Source organism: Miscanthus floridulus, chromosome 16 (assembly GCF_019320115.1).
Source record: "Miscanthus floridulus cultivar M001 chromosome 16, ASM1932011v1, whole genome shotgun sequence".
NCBI classification, from domain to species: domain Eukaryota; kingdom Viridiplantae; phylum Streptophyta; class Magnoliopsida; order Poales; family Poaceae; genus Miscanthus; species Miscanthus floridulus.
In genome coordinates this window covers 86749266-86775294 of record NC_089595.1, presented here as the reverse complement: position 1 = coordinate 86775294, position 26029 = coordinate 86749266, and the positions used below count along the sequence as shown (strand labels likewise).

Genomic DNA, 26029 nt, shown 5'->3' with positions numbered 1-26029 from the left:
TGAGAGGAAATTCTGTTAGAAGCTCATGATTCTAAGTACTGTATTCACCCTGGAGGTTCAAAGATGTATCAAGACTTGAAGAAACACTTTTGGTGGAAAGGCATGAAGACAGACATTGCGGGACATGTGGCACGATGTGACACCTGTAATAGAGTCAAGGCTGAACATCAAAGGCCTATAGGATTACTGAAGCCTCTTGATGTTCCTGAGTGGAAATGGGAGAGCATAACCATGGATTTCATAGTCGGGTTGCCCCGTTCACAGAAAGGCAATGATTCCATTTGGGTGATTGTAGATCATTTGACCAAGGTTGCTCACTTTGTACCCGTTAAGACCAAGACCGATGATGAAAAGTTAGTAGATCTATATGTTGAGCATATCCTCAGACTGCATGGAGCTCCCTCTAATATTATATCTAATCATGGTCCTCAGTTTATGTCCCGATTCTGGGAAGCTCTACACAAGTCCATCGGAACCAAACTTGATTTTAGTACCGCTTATCACCCACAGATAGATGGATAGACTGAATGAGTAAATCAGATCTTAGAAGACATGCTTCGCGCTAGTGTACTGAATTATGGCTCTGATTGGGAGAAATGCCTACCCTATGCAGAATTCTCTTACAATAACAGCTACCAAGCCAGCATCAAGATGTCGCCGTTCGAAGCTCTGTATGGCAGACCTTGTAAGACACCTTTGATGTGGTCTCAACCGGGTGAAAGATCGTTCTTTGATTCCGCTAAGATCCAAGATGCAGAAGAAGAAGTTGCTCAAGTGAAGGAGAATTTGAGGATTGCTCAAAGTCGATACAAGAGCTATGCTGACAAAAGAAGAAGAGAACTTGAGTTCAATGTGGGAGACTTCGTCTATCTCAAGGTATCCCCGCTACATGGAACTGTTAGATTCCACGTGAAAGGAAAGCTCGCTCCAAGATTTGTCGGGCCTTACAAGATCCGCAAGAGGATTGAAAAACTCGCTTACAAACTTGAGCTACCTGAGGAATTGGTGGGTGTACATCCCGTATTTCATGTATCCCAGCTACGCAAGTGTTTGAGAGAGCCCAATGAAGTGATCCCGACTGATACACTTGACATTCAGAACACTCTCGAGTATAAAGAGCATCCTATCAGAATTCTAGGTAGAGATACCAAAGAGACCCGAAGTAAAACTATTCCTATGGGCAAGGTCCAATGGAGCAATCACACTGAGAGGGAAGCAACATGGGAGAAAGAGTCTGACCTCCGGCTACAATATCCTTATCTCTTCGAAGAGTATGTTACGCTTTCATCTCGGGGACGAGATTCTATTAAGGGGGCAGGACTGTAACAACCCAAAAATCCACACACCAAAAATCCCAACTACAAAATTTTTTCTTCAAAACCCCATGTGATGATGAGTGACATTTGTAGGAGCTAACCCTAAGTGTTGCATTAGTCGTAATCTAACTAAACCTACATGACTTGCACAAGTATCTCACCTCATCACCTTGAATCTATTTTACCACATAGCACACATCAAGTTGCATTATATTCAACATGGTGATTTGGATTTTATTTGGGTTTATGTGTTGATTAATAAAAGCTAACAAATATTTGTTTATAAATAAATGTACTAACATGGGATTAATATCCCAACATATACTATGACCAATGTTTATCACCATGGGACATTATACCAAAGGAGAAATATGCCACTTTGATTTATATACATGAAAGAAGTGTAACATAATACAAAAAGAAATAGAAAAAGAAAAGGAAATAGGGAAGAGAGAGCAGCAGCAGCCCAGGCCTGCTCAGCATCGCAGCCCAGCCTGTTCGGCCCAACTCGCGCCCGCCTTTCACCCTGCGCACGCGCTGCGGCCTGCCAAGCTGGCCCATGAAGGGAGCCCAGTAGGACGCCCACACCAGCGCGCCCTTCACCCAGCTATAGCCGCTGCCAAGTGGGACCCAGGTGTCATCACCCAACTCAGTCCCCCCTGCTTTCCTCGACCATAGGGCAGAGCTAGGAGCGAGAGCTCCACGCAACCCGCCTTGGCCGCATGATCGCGCCACCGACCGATCGGACGCACTCGAGGACGCTAGCCGGACCGACCAAGTCTGACAGGACCATGCCCACGGTGTGACCCTGCCCCCCCTACCTCTCGCGTGCGCCCCGCCCATCACCGCCGTGGCCCCATCCCACATTTCCTTGGCCACGATGCATCCTCGCTGCCAGGCGGAGCCCACTTGCAGGCGATAACGAAAGCAGGAGCACCCTCGGCCACTTGATCACGCCGAGCCCCGATCGCCATCCGATCTCGTCCACCATTGGTGACCTTTGGAGCTTAAGGCTATAAAACGATGCCTAGAGCGCCCTAGGGTTCCTCAGCCCACCACCGCCGTTCGGTGGTCCAATTGCCCACACCACTCCGAGAGAAGACGACCAAGAGGAGGACCCGGAGGAGGGAGGTGAGCAGGGAGCTCAGAGTCGTCGACCACTGGAGCTCAGAGCGCCGCCCCGAGCGCCTACTCCGATGACATGGCTTCCACCACGAGGCAGCACCTCGCCACCGCACCACCACCTAACACCGCTAAGCACTACAAGATGAGCCTCTCACTGATGAGACCTCCTCCCAGCCCCATGGACACCGACGCACGCACACACACCAAGCATGCCGTGGCGACGTCAAGCCGTCCTGGCTCGAGCACGCCAATGCAAGCCACACACGCGATGCCCTACACGCACGCACATGCCCTGCACCGCCACACACCGCACATAATGTTGAGCCGAATCGGCACAAGAGCGCGTTGCAGCACGCACGTGAGCACGCACACCGCAGCCACGAACGCCCACACCCTTCCAAGACTTCATGGAGACCTTGTGGACTCGGCTCATGACTCACAGTTTTAGCCACCCCAGACTAGACTTGGGGTGTACCAGGGCTGAATGGTAGAGTGGCATTATCCTAGGCTAGCAAGCGGTCGGAATCAGCCCAGTTGATGACGGTCAGCGAAGAAGGTAGATCTTGTGGTTATGTAAAACCTCTGCAGAGTGTATGGTTGATCGATCGATACATATGCTGACTTGTCGGCTATGGACCTTTCCTGGGTTTTGCTTAAACTAGATAGTGAGATGAGTCCTTCTCTTCTTCCCCCGTGAGAGAGTGTCGGTCATAGCCAGGGGCTATGAGCCATGAGACAGTGCCAAGAGAGAGTTGGCCTGTCGACTGAGCGATGGTATGGTGATGATGTGGAGATGGTGGTATATCGATCCCAGGATTGAAACCAGGCTCTAGATAGAAATGGGGTGGAATGGGTGTGGGAATGGTGTTAAAACTTGACAAACTATTATTATATACTTGATATGCTAAAACATAGGAAACCCCAGCCTTATAGGTTCCTTTTGATTATATCCAACTTGCATCCAATTTCTACAAAGCAATGCTCATAGGGTGGGAGTGGCCAGTACAAATCGTACTGATAAACTTTGGCACATAGGTTCTACTGAGGAGTATAGCTCGGAGGAGTTTGATAGTTGAGGGGTTCGTTCCTACGCTCGAGTTTTGGCAATCTTATCTTCAAGCTGTTCTGAATGAATGCTACTTTTGATTCCACCAATGCGGTGATGTAATAATTTATGTAATTCTGCACTATTTGTACTCTGATATTATCATTGTATGTATGTGGTATTCGACTGGAATTTGGGTAATATGATGTACAACGGTCATAATACACTTCGACTCTATAGATTTCCCTTCATGGAAATCAGGTTGTTTCACTATGTCTCAAGTTCTTTGCTCAACCATTATTCTAGAGTTTTTATAGATTTTCAAAATAAAACTCAGAGCTTCCATCGTATGACACTCTCAAGTCTCTCAATATATGTGGTATTTGTGGATCCTCACTAAGGCAATAGTGTGTTATGCCTTTCTCTTCCTACAACTAAGGCTTATGTGGAGCTCATAGGAGTGGAAAAAGCATAAAAGAGCATACTTGCAATATATATTGTAAAGTCAAACCTCGGATCTAAAGAGAGTTGAGTCATACAATCAAATCAAAATGTGCATGTGTGTGAATATATTTACTGACTAACCTAATTCTACTATGCTCCTTGAAAACATATCTCTCTTTTAAAACTTGGAAACAACTTTGCAAGAAAAACATGGGCTATCTCATTCATCTCGTCTCTTTTTTTCGGGCGGGCATCTAAGTACCCATTGTTTTCAATATCTTGGACACTTATCCATTTTTTGTTATCTCTCTTTTTTTAAGATGAATAACTTTTGCATAGCCCCATGCCTCTTTTCTGCAATAGAATTTTTGAGAGATAGCAACAAGAACTTGGAGCATTTATTTGGTGGAAATTCCTATCAGGAATATTTTTTGGTGTTTACTCCCAGTGTAGGAGTAAAGCATTTTTGGGTGGATCTAGATGGAATAGCATGTTATTGTGCCTACCCCTAGTGTAGGAGTAGTACATATTTGGGCGGTGTGTACGTGATCTTGATTTTAAGAGCATGACAAACCTCTAATAAGGGTCAACAAAGCTTGACTAAACTCAATGCAATGCAAGCAACATATATATGAGTGGAAGTTTTCCTAATCTAAATATCATATATGGCTCTGGTTAGAATTCAAGCTTTGTCATATAGGAGCTCATCATGTAGGATTTTCATTTTTTTCAAAAGATAAATCTCCAGAACTTTAGTGTCACTAGAACAAGATAAACAGTAGCTCAGATCTTCTCATATTACATCAGTCAATTCCCTAGACTTAGATCAAGCATCTGCTACCGACGAGTTTCAAGTTCTAAGTAAATTCTTATATCAAAATAGTCATATCCAAAACTCGGGAGAATTCAAGGCTGAAAACTAGGTACTTGAAAGAAATTATGACAGAGCAACTATTCATCATTTTCATTTAAGAGATTATCCTTAGAGCCCATTTATTTATTCAGCTCTTAAAAACAGAAAACTAGACACACACTTTTTATTTTGTTTTTATTTTTCTAGATCACACCTTACTAATATATATATAAGACAAAGATAAATTTTTATTTTGCTTTAGTTTATTATGCATCGTTTTATTTTAACTAACATGAAGCAAACTTAACAGCAAAACCAAAAGGGAAAGAAATACTTATCTCAATCCATGGGGAATGCTCCTCCTCCAAGATGGATGTTGTCGTGGTCTTTCTTAGAGTGAGTCTACCAGCAGAAGTCTTTCTCATCCGTCCAGAAGTTGTGTTCCTCATGTAACAGGTGTAGCGACAGTTCGAGAAAATGTACTTCGGATGGATGGCTTTACTCTTGATCATCCTACAAAATACTCTAACAAGGGCACCAAAACTCGTGGCATAGATAAGGATAAGGGGTTAGTGGTCAGGCATTCAGAGATTTGTTGTCCTTGAAGGTTCAGATAGATTTTCTAATTGGCAAAGCTCTAGCAGGATGTTTTTTAATATTTTTGGATTTTCTTATTTATATAATGCAGAAAATATGTATGTATGGCATTTTTATTTTTATGCCACCATGGTGAATATTCCTACGTGCATTTACACACCATAGATTTATTCACATGGGGCTTTAGGCTTTAATGATGCAATGATGTAATTCTTATTTTTTCTACTAATGCAATACTAATATAGAAGAGTAAACATGCTAAAAGTGAAAAATAATTCATGCAATACTAAGAAGTAAATATGGATAACTAACGATGTTACCTCACGGCCTGGGTTCGGATTTTTAAGTACTCCGGACAGGACTCTTTTCCTATCTTGTTCATTCCTTGGGTGCGTCAGCCGGTCCCGGGGATGGAGACCCTGATGGTTGCACCCCTTGTGACTCTGGTAGTGATGTTACCTTTTCTTTCCATACCTGCTTGGTCTGTGGACTTGACTTTGGCAGAGCGGGTTCATCTTTTACAACTTCTTCAAGTTCCTCACATTCGTCCCAACTTTTCTTTGGGGATTGATTCTTTTGGTTTCAGGATGATCGACGTTTCCTCCTGGAGTCGGACTTCTTCGGCTGCTCATAAGTGGTATAACTATTGAAATAATAGTGTACCTTTTCTCTAGAGAATTGGAAGTGGATTTGTCTAGATCCGACGTAGATGATCGCGTTGGTAGTGTTGAGGAATGGTCTTCCAAGAATGATGGGTGTATCGTCTTCTTCTTCTCCCATGTCTAGAACCATGAAGTTGGCAAGGGTATAGTGATCATGTATCCTTACCCTGACATCTTTTGCTATTCCCTCCGAAAATCTAATTGATTGGTCTGCCATCTGCAATTGCATATATGTAGGGAACAAAGGTTCATCACCAAATAAGTATTCATACGTTACCTTAGACATTATGCTGACACCCGACCCAATATTGCAGGTCTTATAGAAGATTCTCTATCCAATGGTACACTCGATCGTTGGTATGCCTAGGTCATCCTTCTTAGCAAGGAATGGTGAAGCGAGGAGGTGGTCATACTCTAATCAAAGTGCGTTGATCATGTTGACCAATTCTTCTTGAGGCTGCCTGGCCTTGTTCTTCCTCCTTCTCTTGTTATTCTTCTTCTTGGTCACTATTGTCTCTTCGAGCAGGTATGGCATTTCTAGATGTCATGGAGATTGCAAGATGCGGTTCTTGAAAGAAAACTTCTCCTTTCTATCCTTGATTGTGAAGCAGATCTTGGCACTATCCATGTAGATGATGGCTTTAAGGGTGCTTAGGAAAGGTCGGCCCAAAATAATGGGTGCCCTTATATCTCCACCTATTTCAAGAACCACAAAGTCTACAGGAACACAAGATTGTCCCACTCGAACAATAGCATCTTCAAGAACTCCCTTGGGGTAGCAGAGTGACTGATCTACAAGCTACAAATGCATATTTGTGTACAACAAAGTATCTCCATTAATTTGATCATAAATTACCTTAGGCATGATGTTGACACTTGCTTCGAAATCACAGACAACTTCTTAGAAAATGTGAGGTCCAATAGCGATGGGGATGACAGGTTTTCCTAGATCGCTTTTCTTTTCTAGCAAGTTATAGTCTATCCACCTTTCCGTCAATAGTTGTATAGTAGTATGCTGCATTGTGAATATCAACAAAATTTATAGTTTCTTGATCTTTTGGTAGCCCCAGAATCTTACCTTTGCCGGACAGAGGAACAGCAGCAGCCTGCTGAGCTATTTGTGATTATATCATTTTATTAAAGCTATGCTAGTTCTTAATGGCAGAAGCAAAGCTATCCATTCTATTATTTATGTTATTTAGAATTTTATCATTGGTAGCTACCTTTCTAGACAATCCCTCCATAAGTTTGGATTGACTAGCCATTAATTCTCTCAACGGTGGTTGATTGAAATTGTTAAAATTATTACCTTGATAGTTACCTTGGTAGTTGGGTCTCTATTGCTAGTTCCATCCTTGATTCTGTTGAGGACAAAAGTAGTAGTTGTTATTGACAAAGTTCACATCCTCATGGGTCTCAGGGTAGTTGTTCCCTAAATGCCAAGTGTTTCCACATACTTCACACATCATGCGAGAATTAAGAATATGCATGACTTCCTGCTTCTCATTGGCTCGATCTTCAAGCTTCTTCATCAGCAGGTCCATCTTGGAAAATAGCATGTCTACCTCCTTGAGTTAATGCATACCTCCACCCCTCTTGCGGGTTTGAACATGTTCTTCATTCCAACCTTGATTGGAGGTCATCTTCTCCACAAGAGCTATTGTAGCTAGTATGGTGAGTGACAGGAATGCACCTCTAGCAGCAGCATCCATAGTCTCATGGTACTATCAGTCAACCCATGGTAGAAAGTTTGCATGAGTAGCTAATTCTCTATCCCATGATAAGGACATTCCGTAATGTAATCTTGAAAAGTTCCCATGCCTTAGGGATAGATTCATCATGTTGTTGCTAAAAGCTTGAAATTCTCCCATGTAGAGCATTGGTCTTGCCTATGGGAAAGAACTTTGCTAGAAAAACAGTGCATCAGTTATCCCATGTAGTATTTCTATCCTTGTTGGCATATAACCATTGCTTGGCCTTCCCCAAGAGTGAGAATGGGAAGAGGTGAAGTAATATGGCATCTTGGGTTACTCCTTTGATGGTGAAAGTGCTACAGATCTCCAGAAAGTGTTGGAGATGTGCACTCGCATCTTCATGTGACTTCCCACAAAACTGGTTTACTTGCACCATGTTGATGAGAGCTAGCTTGAGCTTGAATCCATTATCTCTGATATTAACTGTTGGTTTGGTACGGATGTTGACCGTAGTTGGAGCAGAGAATTCATGGAGAGTCCTATTAGCAATGGCTTCAAATTCAGGTGTTAAGCTTTGCCTTATATGGTTGTCTTCTGACTTTAAAACTAGAACTTTCTTGAGTTAACTCTAGTCCTCCTGATTAAAACTTCTGGATCTTCAATGTAGTTTGTTAGAAGGTCAAAACCGGTCATACATCATCCTGCATAAGATACACAAGAAGACAAAACAAGGGTAAGCCTGTTTGAGCAGAGGTCAACGGTTATCTTCAAGCACATCAATAAGTATATGGTTATCAGTACTTCCTTTGCCTAGCTACCTTCATCGGCAATGGCGCCAAAAATGCTTGTTGGTATTTATTAACCTGTCACTTGTTTAGTAGTCACCTATTACAAACCTACATCTCCTAACATTACTTTACTAGGTTGTCATCCCTAGTGATGATGCCAAAGGTGCTTGTTAACATTTCTTAGTATCGCTACTAAGAACAGAGTTTTAAATCTAGCCCCTAGTAATAGCACTAGGAATGCTTGTTGGTACTACATAGCATTACTACTAGAATAATATTAAGCAGATCTTTATCAATTTATATGACTAGAAAGAATATATAAATATATGATTAAAAAGGATCTGCAAGCGCACAAATAATATACCATTGAAGCACTTTACTCGAGAGTATTCCAGGTATCGTTATTTATATTTTTATCACAGGGAAGGTCTAGCAAGGACATGTATTGATAACTTATACTATTGAAGGAGAAATAAACCATAACTAATGTTCTACTTATAACAGGGGTAAGTCATAGGATAAGATAGATATATAATAAGTATTGATCAATAATAATGATAAATCACTCAGAGTACTCCTTTTATGGCATTAGCATGGTCAGGTAGAATATTAGAGGAATAATTCCTAAGTTATTCTTAATTATAAGTCAAAGCATACATTGATTAGTGCAATTATACCTAGTAGTCATTGCTAAGATCATCCTCATATCTACACATAAGGAATATTACTAAGGAAGATTAATAACAAAGCTTGCCCTTCCTTCGTAACTGGACCCTATGTGCGCCTATATTCGGCGAGTGGACTACAAAGGACTCAACAGGAGTGTCACATCCGCGATCTACCACATGACCCAGAATATAGGGTGTATCTATAGGTAAACAATGTATAAGCACCACTGCTTACACAATGACGACCACTCACCCCGTGCGTAGTAGAGCGAGTGCTATACCAACTTATGCATGGATATAATGATAAACTAGCTATACTAAGCATATAACCAAAGTAGACAATGGACATTATAACAAAGAAGATGAATAAGATGAATACTAATATTGTCATAACAATTGTAACTAGCATATAAAAGTAATAAAGAAACAAAAGAGAGGGTGTACAAAGATTATACTAAACCATGCTATTGAAAAGATCGGGAATCCAAGCGAAGCCTGCTTGCCTCCCTCTAGACCTAGCCTAACTAGCTATGCCTCATAATATGGTGGAGCTTTGAGGATGATTAGGGTTTTTGTCTTCTCAAATGACTTATGCCTTTAGAGGGCAGGGGTTGATATATATAGGCCAGAGTGTCCAACGTGAGCCCTTAGATCAAACTGACTTAAAGGACAGCATAGATGCAACCTAGGAGGCGGTGGAGAACCGACATTGCGACACGGAGGCTGATAGGTGGGCCCAGGGGCCCAGTGGCCCCACTTGGCAGCCTATCGCCCTTCGCTTTGGTGTGAAGTCCTCTAGAGTCTTCTAGAACCTTCTGGTGTCCGTTTCGCTGCGGATAAGGGTAATTAAATTTGACATGTAGGTCCACCTTGATAGTTTTCTGAATAAACCCTGCAGAAAATACAGATTTAGCAAAACTCATAGAATTTGTTAGTTTAAACCCCTAAAACTTCATTGGTGATTATATTTATGCCTTTATAGATGTTATATTGATGGTTTATAATGGTTGTTAACTACCATCAACATCAGCCTCCCGTTGTTATGTTGGTTCTCCACTACCTCCTAGGTTGTATCTATGTCGTCCTTTAAGTCAGTTTGATCCAAGGGCTCACGTTGGATGCTCTGGCCTATAGATACCATCCCCTGCCACCCTCCCTAGAGCCATCCTGAAACCCTAATTCATATCATGAGGATCAGAGCTAGCTATCAAGAGAAGATTAGTCCTCCATAGGATCTAGTCTTATAAATAATAGTGAGATAGAGAGTGAGGGAAGAGTTTTGGAGGAGGTGTCGGACTGTTGGTGCTCTCTCTATGGCTTGTACCTTGGCGAATTCAAGTTCTATCTGAGATCGCATCTGAGATTTCTCTGGTAATCAACTTCTGATTCAAGTAAGAATCTTGTTTATATTGTTCTTCACGTTCACAACTCTCTTTTGAGTGCTTTATTCTCTTCCTAGGTGGAGTAGAGTATTAATCGTAAGTGTAACTGTGGTACTTAGACTTAGGTTAATCATGGATGCACCCTATATTCTGGAAGGTGGTAGATCGCTTGAGTGACATAAGTTCTATATAACATGTACTATATATCTTCATTGATCCTTTGTAGTCCACCTCCCGTCTATAGGCACACGTAGGACGCAGTTGTGAAGGAAAGCATCCTCTACTGGTGCCTTTCCCTAGTAATGTCTCTAGTTGAATAGTACAAGACATAAGCTTACCCAAGTCAGAACTAGAGAACTTTAGTTATCCTATCTATGCTCCTATTTATCCTAACCTTGTTGCTACCATTAGTTAAGTTAGACCATAGTTAGTCTCACATGTTTCCCTATGGATACGATACTTGGAATACTTCTAGGTGAAAGCTATAGTGGTATCCAACAGTGTCGCACAACCAACATAAGATGCGGATCCATAAGCCACGAGCAATCCACTAGAGTGTGTTTTCGCTCTCCGCTGGGGAAAGGTCAAGAACCCCTCACAATCACCACGATCAGAGCCAGAGACAATCACCTTTCTCTGCTCAACGATCCTTGCTGCACCAAGCCATCTAGGTGGCAGTAACTACCAAGAGAAACAGGTGAATCCTGTTGACAGGGACCTAGGGTACCCGAATAGGAGGAGCTAATGACCATCAACATTAATTCATCCGAGCAGTCAAGAGCATGACTATAGCTCTAACCGACCCCTCGGCGTGTAGGTTCCGCCTCGCCTGACCTTTGGGGGTGGGCTTCGCCTCGCCTAACCCTGAGGCCATGGGCTCCATCTCACCCAACCCCAAGGCCGTGGGCTTCGCCTCGCCCGACCCTTAGGTTTGTGCTCTGCCTCGTCCAACCTCTGGGGGCGAGCTTCGCCTCACCCGACCCTAAGGTCATGGGCTCTGCCTCGCCCGACCCTTGGGTTTGTGCTCTGCCTCGCCCAACCCTAAGGCTGTGGGCTCCATCTCGCCCAACAGAGACCCATACCTCCGCCAACCACTCCAGGTCCAAGCGTATGGGCCTAGGTCAAAACTTTGATACTAAGGAAGAGACCAGCATGCCCCGATGTAACCCATGGCCATGATGGGCCATACCTGAGGATTCACATCAAGAACATCATCGAGCATACTAGTGTTGTTCTGCCTAACCCCTGTACGAACACTGATAGGCGTGTCAGCTCACCACGACATCCGCTGCAACAGAATGGAACGCCATGACTGGCAGACGATGCCTACGCGCTAGTGGCGGATAGGGCCATGATGTGGAGCTATCCCTATTGACGTCTATAGGGTCGGCGGGACCTGCATGAAGGAGAAGAAGGACCCAATGATCCTAGAAGCTTTCCTTTCTCTGGTTCTTCTCCTTTTCCTCTGTTGTAACCCGTACTTTCCCTTGACCTATAAAAGGGAAAGTAGGCGCCCCATGAAATGGATCAAATCACCCCAAACCGATTAGAGCATGAGATAAACACACAAGAACACAACACGAACACATGGCTCAGCAGCGATCGAGCTCTCAGCACCCGTTCACTCTTTCCACTAGAGACTTGGGATCATTTCCCTCTCTCACTCGTTTGTACCCCCTACTATAAACTTTCAGTGCTAGTAACATGAGCAGCAGCAACGAACTAGATGTAGGGACTTTCTGCCCGAACCAGTATAAACCTCATGTCCTCTAAGCACACCATCTGAGCCAAACGTGCAATATTAGAAATTTACTCATTGGTGGAAACTCGAAACACCGACACCCACAGCAAAACATATTCAACAAGAGCCTTTAGATGCAATCACTCAAGCAATGCACTTGGATTCACTCCCAATATCACAAAAATGATGAATCAATGATGTAGTCATGCGCTGAACGAGCCGTCGAACCCGTGCCTTAGATGGTCAAACTCCACATAGGGAGGGTTCGACACGGTCCCAAGAGCACCAGAGAGCATAAAAATCAGCAGATGCCAGTCCAACACCTACCGTCGGACCCAAGGGTGAGTCCAACGCTACCACACGTCACGCCCACGTAAGCCACGCTATCTCCCGCATGATGAATAGTGTGCTCAACCTATCTGACACCTCCTTTCAACTAGGTCTGACGCCTATCAAAACTACACCAAGAGGTTCTAGAGCTATCGAACCAAGTCCAAACCCTGGCCGTCGAAACCAGGCAAGTCCGATGCTCTCCCACAAATGCTCATAGGCTGCCACATCAGCAGCCTAGCTAGGGTTAGCCATCAGACCCGAGGAACAGCCGATCTAACGCTCTGAGAAGCAGGGTCCAACGCCCCTGACTTCACTCTTTTCAATCGTGATCACTTCACCCTTGTGCATGTGTGCCAACTCCAAGTATTCCACCACATGTGTACGTGAGTTAGCAACATTCTTAGCCAAATCCCAAGGGTGTTAGCACTTACTAAAATCTAAATGCATATGCAATGAGTTAGAACATCTAGTGGCATTTTGATAACCGCATTTCGAGTTTCACCCCTCTTAATAGTATAGCTATCTATCCTAAATGTGATCACATTCACTAAGTATCTTGATCACCAAAACAAAATGGCCCTATGGTTATCATCTTTGCCTTGAGCCCATTTTGTTTTTCTCTTTCATCTTTTTCAAGCCCGAGCACTTGATCACCATGGCCGTTACCACCATCTTCAAGATCTTCATCCATTTGCTCCACCAATTGGAGTATGTACTAACCTATCTCATGATCACTTTAGAGCAAAGGTTAGCACGTAGGGTTTCATCAATTCACCAAAACCAAACTAGAGCTTTCACTATACTGCTTTGGCTTTGCTATGGTTTTATATTCATAAGAACATTAAATCTAAATACCTTATGATTAAAAACCATCATGAATTATGGATCGCTCTTAAAGAGCGATATGAACAGCAAAAGGAACTTATTTGGCCTAAGGCCAATCATGAATGGAATCATTTACGTCTCCAAGATTTCAAATATGTGGTAGACTATAATCATGTTGTTCATAGAATTTGTTCTAAGTTGAAGTTTTGTGAGAAAGAGCCAACAGATGTAGACAAGATAGATAAAACACTCTCTACTATGCTTTCATCTGATAGAGTATTGCAATAGCAATACCGAGCTCACAATTACCAGGTTTATTCCTAGCTTATCCATACATTGTCTCAAGCAGAAAAACATGATGAATTTTTTCTGAAGAATCATTATAAGCGCCTTGTTGATTCGACGCCTCTACCTAAGGTTCACAATGTACAGAAAAGTGCTAGGAATAAGCTCAATGGATCCTTTCCAAAGAACAAATCTAGTAAACGCAAACACAACAGGAAATTGATTGGAATGCAGAAGGCATTTTATTTTCTAATCCACGTACTACAGAAACTAAACTACAAGTTCAAAGACTTATTGATTTGCAAAATATTGCAAACAATCTGCCAGATGATTTCTCTAATTATAAAGGTGTTACAAAGTCTCTCCATCCTATAGGGAATGTGCCCGAAAGAGTGGAGGTACCTAATAAAACCAGTCACCCCAAATTGGCAATAAGAGGGGGGAGAAGCACTTCTAAGCGGCAAGATGTGATTGCTGGCAAGCAAAAGAAGATTGGAAAATGCAACTCAACCTTTGGTTGAAAGACACCTAGAGGACATACAATGTCCTGTGGCAAGATATGATCCACAATCTAGCTCAGTTATGTGCATAAACACTGAGGCTAGAGCATCAAAAGACCCCAGATTCATCGTTTTGGGAAGTCATGATGAATCTTTAAGGGTAGATGAAATTGCTATAAATTTCAAAGAGACTGGAGAGTCTTATGATCGTAAGTCCATAATAGTCGATATTTATTTCTCTAAACAAATTGCAAATATCCTTCAAACTGATTCAGATCCTAAGTCTATGACGGAGTGCAAGAAGCGCTTGGACTGGGATAAGTAGAAGGTAGCAATTGAAATAGAGATTGCCTTGCTTTTATAAAAGGAAGTGTTTTTGGCCGTATTGCCAACACCCCCTGGTATCTTCCTTGTGGGATACAAATGGGTTTTCATCCGCAAAAGGAACGAAAACAACGAAGTGGTGAGATATAAAGCAAGACCTGTGGCACAAGGTTTTATGCAAAGACCTAGGTGTTGATTTCAACTGAAACTTACTCTCCAATAATGAGTGGAATAACATTCTGAATACTTAATATCACTGGCAGTATAAAATCATCTATCTATATAGTTGATAGGACGTAGTGACCGCATACTTGTATGGGTCATTAGATTTTGATATATACATCAACATTTCTGATGGAATCAGTATAGCGAATCCCAAGGTAAATCACAACATGTATTGTGTCAAGTTGCAAAAGTCATTATATGGCTTAAAACAGTCGACCGAATGTGGTACAATCGGTTGAGAGAATTCTTTAAGTTGAAGGGCTACACAAATAATGACGACTACCCATGTGTCTTCATTAAAAAAATCATCAACATGATTTGTATTATATCGGTGTACATTGATGATCTTAATATCATTGGCAACGAACCCGATATTAATGAAGCACGTCATCATTTAAAGACAGAGTTTGAAATGAAAGATTTAGGTTAAACCAAATTTTGCTTGGGTTTATAACTTGAGTATTTTGTTCTAGTATATTTGTATACCAAGTTGCCATGTGCATAAAGTATTGGAGAAATTCAATATGGACAAGTCATATCCAACAAAAACCTTGATGGTAGTAAGATCCTTAGATGTTGAGAAGGATCCTTTTAGACCACGGGAAGAAGGAGAAGATATTGGGACCACATGTCCCATATCTTAGTGTCAGTTGGAGCACTAATGTATCTTGCTAATAGCACCCGGTCAGATATTGCATTCGCAGTAAACTTGCTGGCAAGACATAGTGCTGCACCCACCAAACGTAATTGGATAGGAGTTAAAACTAGTTTTGAGATATCTCAATGGCACTAGAGATCTTGGATTGTTCTATAGTAGAAATCAAGATCCAATTTTGTTAGGATATACAAATGCTGGTTATTTATCAGATTCCCACAATGGCAGATCACAAACAGGCTTTGTATTCTTGCAAGGTGGAACAACAATATCTTGGAAGTCTTCAAAGTAGACTTTGGTGTCTACTTTCACCAATCATTCTGAAATAATTGCTTTATATGAAGCATCACACGAGTGTGTATGGCTTCATAGAATGATAAACCACATAATACAATCATGTGGTATTGTAGCACTTGAGACACCAACCATTATCTTTGAGGATAATGCGGCATGTGTTGTGCAGATGGAATCAGGTTATATTAAGAGTAATATGACTAAGCATATTATTCCCAAGTTATTCTATCCCCATGAACTCCAAAAGAATGGAGAAATTGAAATCTTACAAACTAAGTCTTGTGACAATCTTGCAGGTTTATTCACAAAGTCTCTACCATACTCCATATTCATAATGTGTTAAAGGGATTGGTATGAGAAGGTTTAGAGACTTGTAAGAATCAGAAGGAGAATCACTTTGAATCATAACTTGTATTCAAACATCACATTGCACTCTTTTCTTTATATGAGTTTTACTCTTCTAGAGTTTCCTCATGTAAAGTTTTTAATGAGGCGATGTCAACACATAGTAAATGTCATATTATCTATTTTTCCCTACATGGGTTTTTCGAAGATAATATTTATGACATATTGATCTTTGATCAAATTGTTTTTAGACTATGTCTTTGGGACACCTAAAAGTGTCTATTAACATTAGGAGTTATATATATCATGGTGTTTCTCCTTATTTTTCCCACTGGGTTTTAAGGAGTTTTGCCTGGTATATCGGTACACTTTGATTTTTTTCATAGGGTTTTCCAAAGCTTCAAGATGATGACTGATGAACAAACAATGATGCCTACGAGGAACCAATTGGTCAAGGAAGAGTGTTATGATTCATTATTTAGTGATCAATTTATGTTAATCTCAGCAACTACTAATGATAGTTCCAGAATATGCATAGAGAGTAGCCCTGTGCAAATTTAACCGAGAACCGAATCGAAAGAACCGGAACCGAAACCGAAAGAACCAGAACCGAAAAATTCGGTTCCTTATTCGGTTCCTGATATTGAGGAACCGAAATAACCGAAGAAAATTCGGTTCCTACTCTCGGTTAACCGAATTAACCGAAAGAACCGAATTACATGAATTATACTTACTTGTATTTTGTAGGATTATGTTTGGTTTATGTGTAGTGTTTTATATTTGAACTTGTGTTACTATATTGCTATTGTTTTCTTATATATTATTATTATTAAAAATGAATATAGTGTTGCATAAATTTGCCTTAGAACAAGTATATTTATTATTGTCTTGAGGTCTTCTGAAAAAAATTTGGTTAGTTCGGTTAGAACCGGAACCAAACCGAAATGACCGAGAACTGAAATGCTCGGTTCCTAAATTTTTTTTGAACCGATCGGTTCCTGTTTTCTAGGAACTGAATTTCATCAATAACCGAGGGAACTGAACCAAAACCGAACCGAGAACCGAACGCCCACCCTGAATAGAGAGGCACCTTTTCGCCAACAGACAACCGCCCCTTGGGCTTGTATATATGTACAGACACTGTTCATCAACAGAATACATCGGTCACTTTCGTCCAATTACTTTTCACTTAAACATAATCATTGCATCTGCTCAAGTGATCATTATGAAAATATGTAAAGTCAAGCCCTAAATTTGCGCTAAATCATTCATCTTTACTATTGTGAATAATAATATAACCCTAAATTTGCATCTTAAGTTTCGCACTTTTAACAATTTTGGTCAAAGAGGCTAATCAGCGAACGGTCCGTCGATCCAAAAACAATGAATAATTTTCGAACATCAATAATTTCCTTTTATGGGAAAAAAATTTTCCACTGCTATCCAATTTGGATAGTATGGCGTGTGTTGTTTGCCTATTTATTCTCAGCAGCGCGTGGCACGACACTGCCAGGAAAAAACAAATATATTATTTCAAATTGCTATAAGTTCTGAACGGTGTAACCATTTTCAATTTCGTTTGCACCGATGTGTTCTACGTGACAAGACAAACAAAACTAAACCTCACTTGCATATGTTTCGAAGAATTTTATTCTAGTAGCAATTGATATGTATCAACTTATAACGTATAACATATGACATCTAACGTATAACATATAACTTGAAAACATAAAAGTTATAAAACACAACTTATTTATAAAAGTTATTAAACACAAAGGAACGAATTGGCTTATAACTTATGCTAAAACTTAGAAACACAAAAGTTATTAAACACAACTTATCAAAAAAAAATATCAAACACAACTTGTGTACATAAGTTATTCTATACGACTTGTATACATAAGTTATGTTTATACAACTTGCCAACACTGCCAAAAAAAATTAAAAAGAAAAAATATATAAAAGAAGGATAGAAAATATAAAAAATAAAAAGAATACTAAAAAACACATAAATTATTAAACACAAGGAAACAAATTAACTTATAACTTATATCAAAATTTAAAAACACACAAGTTATGAAACACAACTTCCGTATAAAAGTTATCAAACACAAGTTGTGTACATAAGTTACTCTATACAACTTACCAACGCATGAAAATAAATAAATAAATAAATAGAGAATAAAAAATATAAAAATGAAAAGAATACTAAAAATCACTTAAACCAAAACAGAATAAAAATAAAAAGAATAAGAAAAGAAGAAAAGAAAAGGCTAAGTTTATACAGGTTGTACACGTGAAAGTAAAGCAAAAAATGAAGAAGACACGTCAGTACATGTCGCATAAAAAATTTGTTCGAGCATAGACCCACCACGTCCGTTAAAACAACGTGGTCTCTCATTCACTGCGGCGCGCCAGAAAAGGAAAGAAAAATAGGACAGGAAAAGAAAACGAACCAGTCCAGACAGGCTCGGTCATTCATCGTATTTGAATCGCACCAGCGACCGCGGGATTGGAATTGGGAGGTCTCGCAAACTGCAACTAGAGTTTTAGGATGCTACTTTGAAGTTCCTATCTAGCTGAAGATACCGTTAAACTTAGAGATCACAGACTCATTAAGGTCCTGTTTGTTTGAGCTGTAGCTTTCTGAAAAAGCTGATGTGAGCTATAGCTGTTGGAAAAACAGCTGTGAGATGTGAACTGTGGGCAAGACCAAATGCCGTTTGGTTGAGGAGACGTATCTTTTTAAAAAAGCAGCGGTTAGCAGGTCCCACGTGCCAACCGACCCCACTTGTCACTCACCCAGCATATTTCTCATGTTTTTTCTCGATACGCGTCTTCTTCTATAGATGACCAAGGGGGATGTAATAGAATCGACCAATTATACAAAATTAAGTAAGAAAATCATCCGCCAGAGCAGACGATTTAGCAAACTTAAGCCCGTATAACCCGGTAGTCCGTGAAATCACGAAGGATTTCAAACCAACTCACATACCAGCCAAGATCGTAATAAGTTTAGCGGCCACCATCACATATTATATAAAAGTTCGCATCATAGGTACATCGGAGTTTAAACATAGTTATTACAAACCGAGTTCAAATAGAAGTAGCGGAAGCCATTTGTTCAAAACCACACACACTCACACGGAGTTCAAGTACAGTGCCAGCTGATGATCATCTCCAACAAAAGCATTAGATAAGACGTAAGGAATGACCATGCCCATGGTCCTAAGTATCACCCATCGCAGGATAAAGGCAGTTGATACAGTAGCCGTAATACATCTATCCATCTGCAACAAGTGGGAACAAAACCCTGAGTACAAGAAGGTACTCAGCTAGACTTACCCAACATAACCGAAAATAAAGTGACACCAAGGATTATGAAGGGCTTTATAGTAGGGTAGCTGACTCATTTGCAAAAAGGGCATTTTTAGCATTTCAAGAACATTTCCAAAAGCATTATTGTCAAGTTAATTATTATTAACCTATCGACTATATTTGCACCTATACTAGAGCAATCATGTGATTAAGCAAATAATGATAACCAATGATCATTAACAACTTCCATAATGTCATATCCATTATAACTGTCCAAGTGTTCCATCAACATTACTACGATGAAGTAACTCAAGTCAAGTGTTCACTATCCAGTGAACGATGGCGATTCGAATCGATTATTAACCAGCTGGTAATTTATTCCTTACACAAACCTCACTCACCCGCTAAAGTGAGGTATCGGTCATCGAGTCAACTATCCAGGAAAAATCTCGAGTTTGCCAGGAACCACATGTACCCGGGGGCCGCCCGACTGCCTTTTGGTCTTATCATCGTGCTCCCGTGTCCTACCACACCTGCTCCAGTACAGTGCGCTGCGGGCAATCCACTCGGCCTGAATAATCTCCCAGCTTCGCGGTCGAAAGGTACGTTATTCGGCCAGCTAAATGTAAGGCATGCGTTCAACATGACCCGAGGCCCAACAACGGTCGGTCCTTAATCGACACAGACGGAAAGCACTACAGTCCAAAACCCTGTAAGTCTCCGTCTGATCTCAACTTCAAATTAACACTTAGTTATACCATGACTACATAGTTATCTGAGCAGATCCAGGTAACCACCTATAGCTCGCAGGTGACAGGAAATCACCCAACTTCTATCGGTCTAAGCCAGCTAAGCATTGACTCAACTACGGATACCAGGGTAACAAGGATATAGTATAACAAAGGTAAACAAGGTATAATGCAGCAACGGTTGCAAACAACTCCTGAACATAAATACATCAATTAAAGTAAAGCATTAATTAATAATCGCAAACCGGGGAGAAAAATGCTTCGGGGCTTGCCTCTCTCGAAGGAGCTCGGGCGGTGATCGGGGCACTCCAGAAGTTCCTCAACGTCCTCGTCTGCTTCAGTCACTTCTTGCGGCTGCACCTCGAGCTGCTCCTCGGGCTCCTCGGGTACGACGACCGGGCTCTTGGTTTGCGATCCTGTATGATGCAGGTGCGTAAGTGCTTATGCAAAAGGTGCATCAGATGAAATGAACACAATGAATATGCTTGCATGCAAGGTAGTCAACATCATCCAAGAACATGTACTACAAGCACATGTCATCTACTGCATTCTCTTCTACTACTAATATGCTAAGTCAACACATCTCATTAAATGCTTCAAAGATACACCAAAGCTTCACTAATTTCTTAATCATGCATAAAGCAACATTTGATTAAACTCTAATTAATAATAGGTTTGAATAGAAACATCTATTTTTATAGCATGGAAAAATCTTAGAAAATTACCATAGCACAGTACTATCCTAGGTAGTCTACCATCAAATTTTTATGGCATTTGGAGAAGTGGAATAGCCTACACAAAAATGACAAGCTTGGACCTAAATATGAGCATGAAACTACTTTGTATTATGAAAAGTGTCAAACAATAGATTTAGTATTTTTCCTAGGTTCTTAATAGTAAATCATCACTATACAAAAATTATCACATGCATGTTTTATACAAATTTTGCTCTCTAGCAAAAATAACAAAAATCAGCCATTAAAGGCACTTGAACTACACCTCATAATTTTTCTACAGGACATGCATGGCATATATTTTTCCTAGAAAGTACATTACACAAGAAGAGCAACAAACTTGGAATTATATTTTTCTGATCTTTCTATGATTTATTATGCCTTTCTTAAGAAAATAGCAATTTCAATGATTAAATAAAACTCCACAGAAAATTGTCACCAAACTGACATGCAATATTTTTAAACCCTAGATCTAGTCATGAGGATCACAACAAAATTTATTTCACCATTTTTGGAGCAATATAACTCGAGATACATATTTTACAAGCTTTGAAATCATTTTAGAAATCCTTTTCTTTAAAAACTGTAATTCCATCGACCCAAAACTGCTAGGTACAACCGGTGCAGTGCACCCAGAGGTGCTGCCAGGCGGGACCCGTGGTCAAGCTGGGCCCATGCGTCAGCCGGAGCCGAGCAGGGGCCGTCGTTGACCGGCCGGCTTTCGCCGCGGGTGAGCTTGCTGGCGGTGAGGTGACCACCAGCGGCTCCCCGCAACGAGGCGGACCCAATGCGCCAAGAATGGGCACTAGAGGAGCTCGGAAGGGAGCTCATCGGCGCGCATGGCGACACGGCGGCGCGGCATGCCTGCGTGCGGGCACTTCCCGGCCACAGCAAGGCACGGGGAGGAGCGCACGAGGTTCGCAAAGGCAAGGCGGTGCTAGCGCGCGCGAAAACGGAAGGAGAAAGGGAGCGAGAAGGGGAGGTTCACGGAGCCGTGCTGCTCCGGTGAGAACGGCCGTGCTCCAGTGAGCAATAGCGGCCGGCTCGAGCCTTACCACGTCGAACGAAGACGAGCACAAGCTGCACGAGGCCGAGGCGAAGGCATGGCGAAGACGTAGCGAGCTCCGGTGGTCTGGCGTGGCTGGGACGGCTACTCCGGCGAGGCAGCGCGGCGGTGGCGGAGGCGAGCGCTTGCTGCTGCCGTTGCTGCTGCTGATCGAGCGAGGAAGCAACTGAGATGTATAAGGGGGAGGCAGACGCGGCGCGGCGGGTGTAGGCGCGACAGGAGGGGCGCGGGGCAGGCCAGCGGTGCCGCGCGGCGTGCTCGCCGGCGCATGGCCGCCACGCGGTGTGCGCGCTCTGGCGTGGTTGTGCGAGTGCGCGGCGAACGGGCACGGCTCGGCACTAAGGTAGGCCAGGCGAGCAGACGGCGTGCGCGGAGGTAGGCCGGGCCGGCTTGCGGACTGGGCCGGGAAGCGAGGCGGCGGCCCATTCAAGGTGAAAATGATTTTTTTTTTTCAATTTCTTTTCTCTCCCAAATTCATTCAAATGAATTTTTGAACTTTTTCAAAGCTGTTTCAAACTTTGGCCCAAAAATAAAAGTTGCTCAAAATTTTATTCTCTACAACTTTGCTTTTATGACTAAAGTCAAATTCCAAATAGATTTTGAATTACCAAATTAAAATCAATATTAATTCAAAACCCTAATTTTGAAGAATTATTTTTAAAAGCAAAATTTGGCCAAAATTTAAATATGAACTTTGCTCCAAATTGTATCCTAAATATTTATAAGCTATCTTAGTGACCAAACCAAGAAATCATATCACCTAACATGAGCATGGCATTTCAATTAGTTTAAACATGATGAATTTCAATTTAATTTCAGCACCACATGAAATGACACTTCTTTTCTTTAGAATGGAATGCATAGATGCTGCTTATGCATAATGAAATGATGATTATGCTCATGAGATGGAATGTTAATGTATGCTTAACACCGAGGTATTACAGCCCTCCCCTCTTATAAAAAATCTCGTCCCGAGATTTGGGTTACAAAGCATTTGTTATAAAAATCTTCATAAGCTTTTTGTAGATATTCTCCCGTTTCCCAAGTTGCATCCCCCTCGTCATGATAATTCCACTGTATCTTGGATGTTTTCACCACACTATTCTGAGTAGCACGTTCTTTAGTGTCTAACACACGGACCGGTTGCTCACGATACACCAAATCTGATTTGAGTTTGATGCCTCGATGTTCTATTCTTTCCTCCAGAACACGCAAACACTTCTTGAGTTGTGATACATGGAAAACTGGGAAGATGGTACTCATTGTCTCAGGTAACTCTAACTTATAAGCTACTGGACCCCTTCTTTCTAAGATCTTGTATGGTCCTACGAATCTAACGGCAAGCTTTCTTCGGACTCCAAACCGTTTCTTCTTCATTGGCGTGACCTTCAGATAAATATAGTCACCAACTTCAAACACAAGGGGTCTCCTTCTTCTATCTGCATAACTTTTCTGATGTGATTGGGCCACCTTCATATTTTGTTGAATAATATGAACTTTCTTCTCGGCCTCTTCTATAAAGTCAATACCATAATACCTTCTTTCTCCTGGCTCGACCCAATTTAGTGGTGTTCTACATTTTCTGCCATACAAAGCTTCGAATGGAGCCATCTTGATGCTTTCTTGATAACTGTTATTGTAAGCAAACTCAGCTAAAGGTAACCATGACTCCCATGAACCCCTAGAAGACAACACGTAGGCTCTTAACATATCCTCTAGAACAGCATTAACTCGTTCAGTCTGACCATCTGTCTGAGGATGATAAGCGGTACTACGAATCAAACTAGTTCCCAAGCCTTTGTGCAAATGTTCCCAAAAGTGAGCCATGAACTGTGGCCCTCTATCAGATACTATAGTCTTTGGTATACCATGCAACCTCACAATTTCTGCAATATACTTCTCGGCATATTGAGATGGTCGATAATCTGTCTTGACAGGTAAGAAATGAGCGGTCTTGGTAAGACGATCCACAATCACCCAAATTGAATCATATCCCTTTTGAGTAGTGGGCAAACCCGAGATAAAATCCATACTTATATCATCCCACTTCCAACTAGGTACGGACAAAGGTTGCAACAAACCGGCAGGTTTCATATGAATAGCTTTCACTCTACAACACGTGTCACATCTGGCAACATAGGCTGTAACTTCTTTCTTCATCTTGGTCCACCAATAACGAGATCTCAGTTCTTGATACATCTTACTACTTCTCGGATGGATAGATAGCTTAGAAAGGTGAGCTTCATCCATGAGTTTGTTCTTAAGCTCTCGATCCTTGGGAACCATAAGACGGTCGTCAAACCACAACATGCCCTGTTCATCCACTCTAAAGTGCTTAGACGGCTCTTCTTTTATTTTCTCTTTGATGTGAAATATTCCCTTGTCTGTTTTCTGGCCTTCTATTGTCTTACTCTCCAAAGAGCAACTAATCTGAATACTATGTAATATAGCAGGATGCATCAGATCGAACCCATCTTCAAGTAATGGCTGCACATTCAAGCAATGTGACTTTCTACTCAAAGCATCTGCCAGTACATTGGCCTTTCTAGGATGATACTGCAATTCAAGTTGTAATCTTTGATCAATTCTAACCATCTTCGTTGTCTCATATTCAGCTCTGGTTGGGTAAAGATGTACTTAAGACTCTTGTGATCTATGAAAATATTGCACACATTACCAAGTAGATAATGTCTCCAAATTTTTAGGGCATGCACAACTGTAGCAAGTTCAAGATCATGTGTCGGATAGTTGACCTCGTGCTTTCTCAACTAACATGAGGCATAAGCAATGACTCTTCCTTCTTGCATAAGAACACAGCCCAATCCAGTTTTCGATGCATCGCAAAACACATCAAATGGTTTCTCAATGTCCGGTTGTGCTAGAACAGGAGCAGTGGTCAACAGTTTCCGCAAGGTGTGGAAAGCTGCTTCACACTCCTCTGTCCACACGAACTTGTGATCTTTCTGTAGCATACTTGTCATTGGCTTGGCAATCTTTGAGAAGTCTGGTATAAAACGACGATAGTAACCAGCTAATCCTAAGAAACTTCTAACCTTAGGAACTGTGATCGGTGCCTTCCAATCCATAACCTCTTGCACCTTACTTGGATCGACTGAAACTCCATTTTCTGACAGAATGTGACCAAGGAAAGGAACTTTCTTCAACCAAAATTCGCACTTGCTAAACTTAGCATACAACTTATGATCTCTAAGTCTGGTCAAGACAATTCTCAGATGCTCTTCATGATCCTTCTCGTTCTCGGAGTACACCAGAATGTCATCAATGAACACAACCACAAACTTATCCAATTCTGTGCATAGTTGTTCATGTTTCTGTGCAAATGCTTGACTCATAAAAGAATGTGATGATCTAGAATCAAATAGAACAACTACAAGGTGTTGGTTGATAGGAAACTTACCAGCAGTTGCGGGCTCTCCCTCAGGAATCTCATCCACAGTCATACTATGCACCCGAATAGTATAGGTCTGCTGCTTCTTCTTGGGCGGATAAGGATAGAACCTTGAGAAGTGACTGGGTTGATCACAATTGTAGCAGGGTCCCCTTACTGTACTAGCAGATCCCACAGCTCCCTTGGAACTGCCCTGTACCGTAGTTGTGGCTGCCCTGTTGGACTGCACTGCCATCTTTGTAAGGCTTCTATGGTCCCCTAAAATTCTGACCTCTCTGCTGTGGTGGCCTGAACCTAGCGCCAGGTGCAGATGGACGATAGGGAGGATGACCTCCCGCAGGTGCTCTTGCTTGGGACGGACCACCTTCTAGTGCTCTCTTGCGAGTCTTGGCTACGGTACTGGCGTTGTTGTTCTTTTCCTGCTTCAGACAATCACTGATAAAGTCATTGAATCTGGCACGGGTGTTGGTACCCACATGCTTCGTCATCTTTGGATTGAGTCCTCTCTTGAAACTAGCGATTCTCTTAGCATCTGTGTCAACCATGTCGGGAGCATAACGGCACAAATTGTTGAAAGCATGCAAATATTGCGTCACGGTTTTGGTGCCCTGATTCAATGCCAAGAACTCTCCCAACTTCATCTCGGTCAGCC

The 26029-nt window shown here is 41.7% G+C and overlaps 1 non-coding gene across 1 annotated transcript; it reads left to right on the top strand.

Moving 5' to 3' along the window:
* The first annotated feature begins 7814 nt into the window (after positions 1 to 7814).
* LOC136514558 (small nucleolar RNA R71) lies at positions 7815 to 7922 on the top strand. Its single transcript, XR_010773713.1, has one exon. It is a non-coding gene; the product is annotated as a small nucleolar RNA R71 (small nucleolar RNA).
* The last annotated feature ends 18107 nt before the right edge of the window (positions 7923 to 26029 follow it).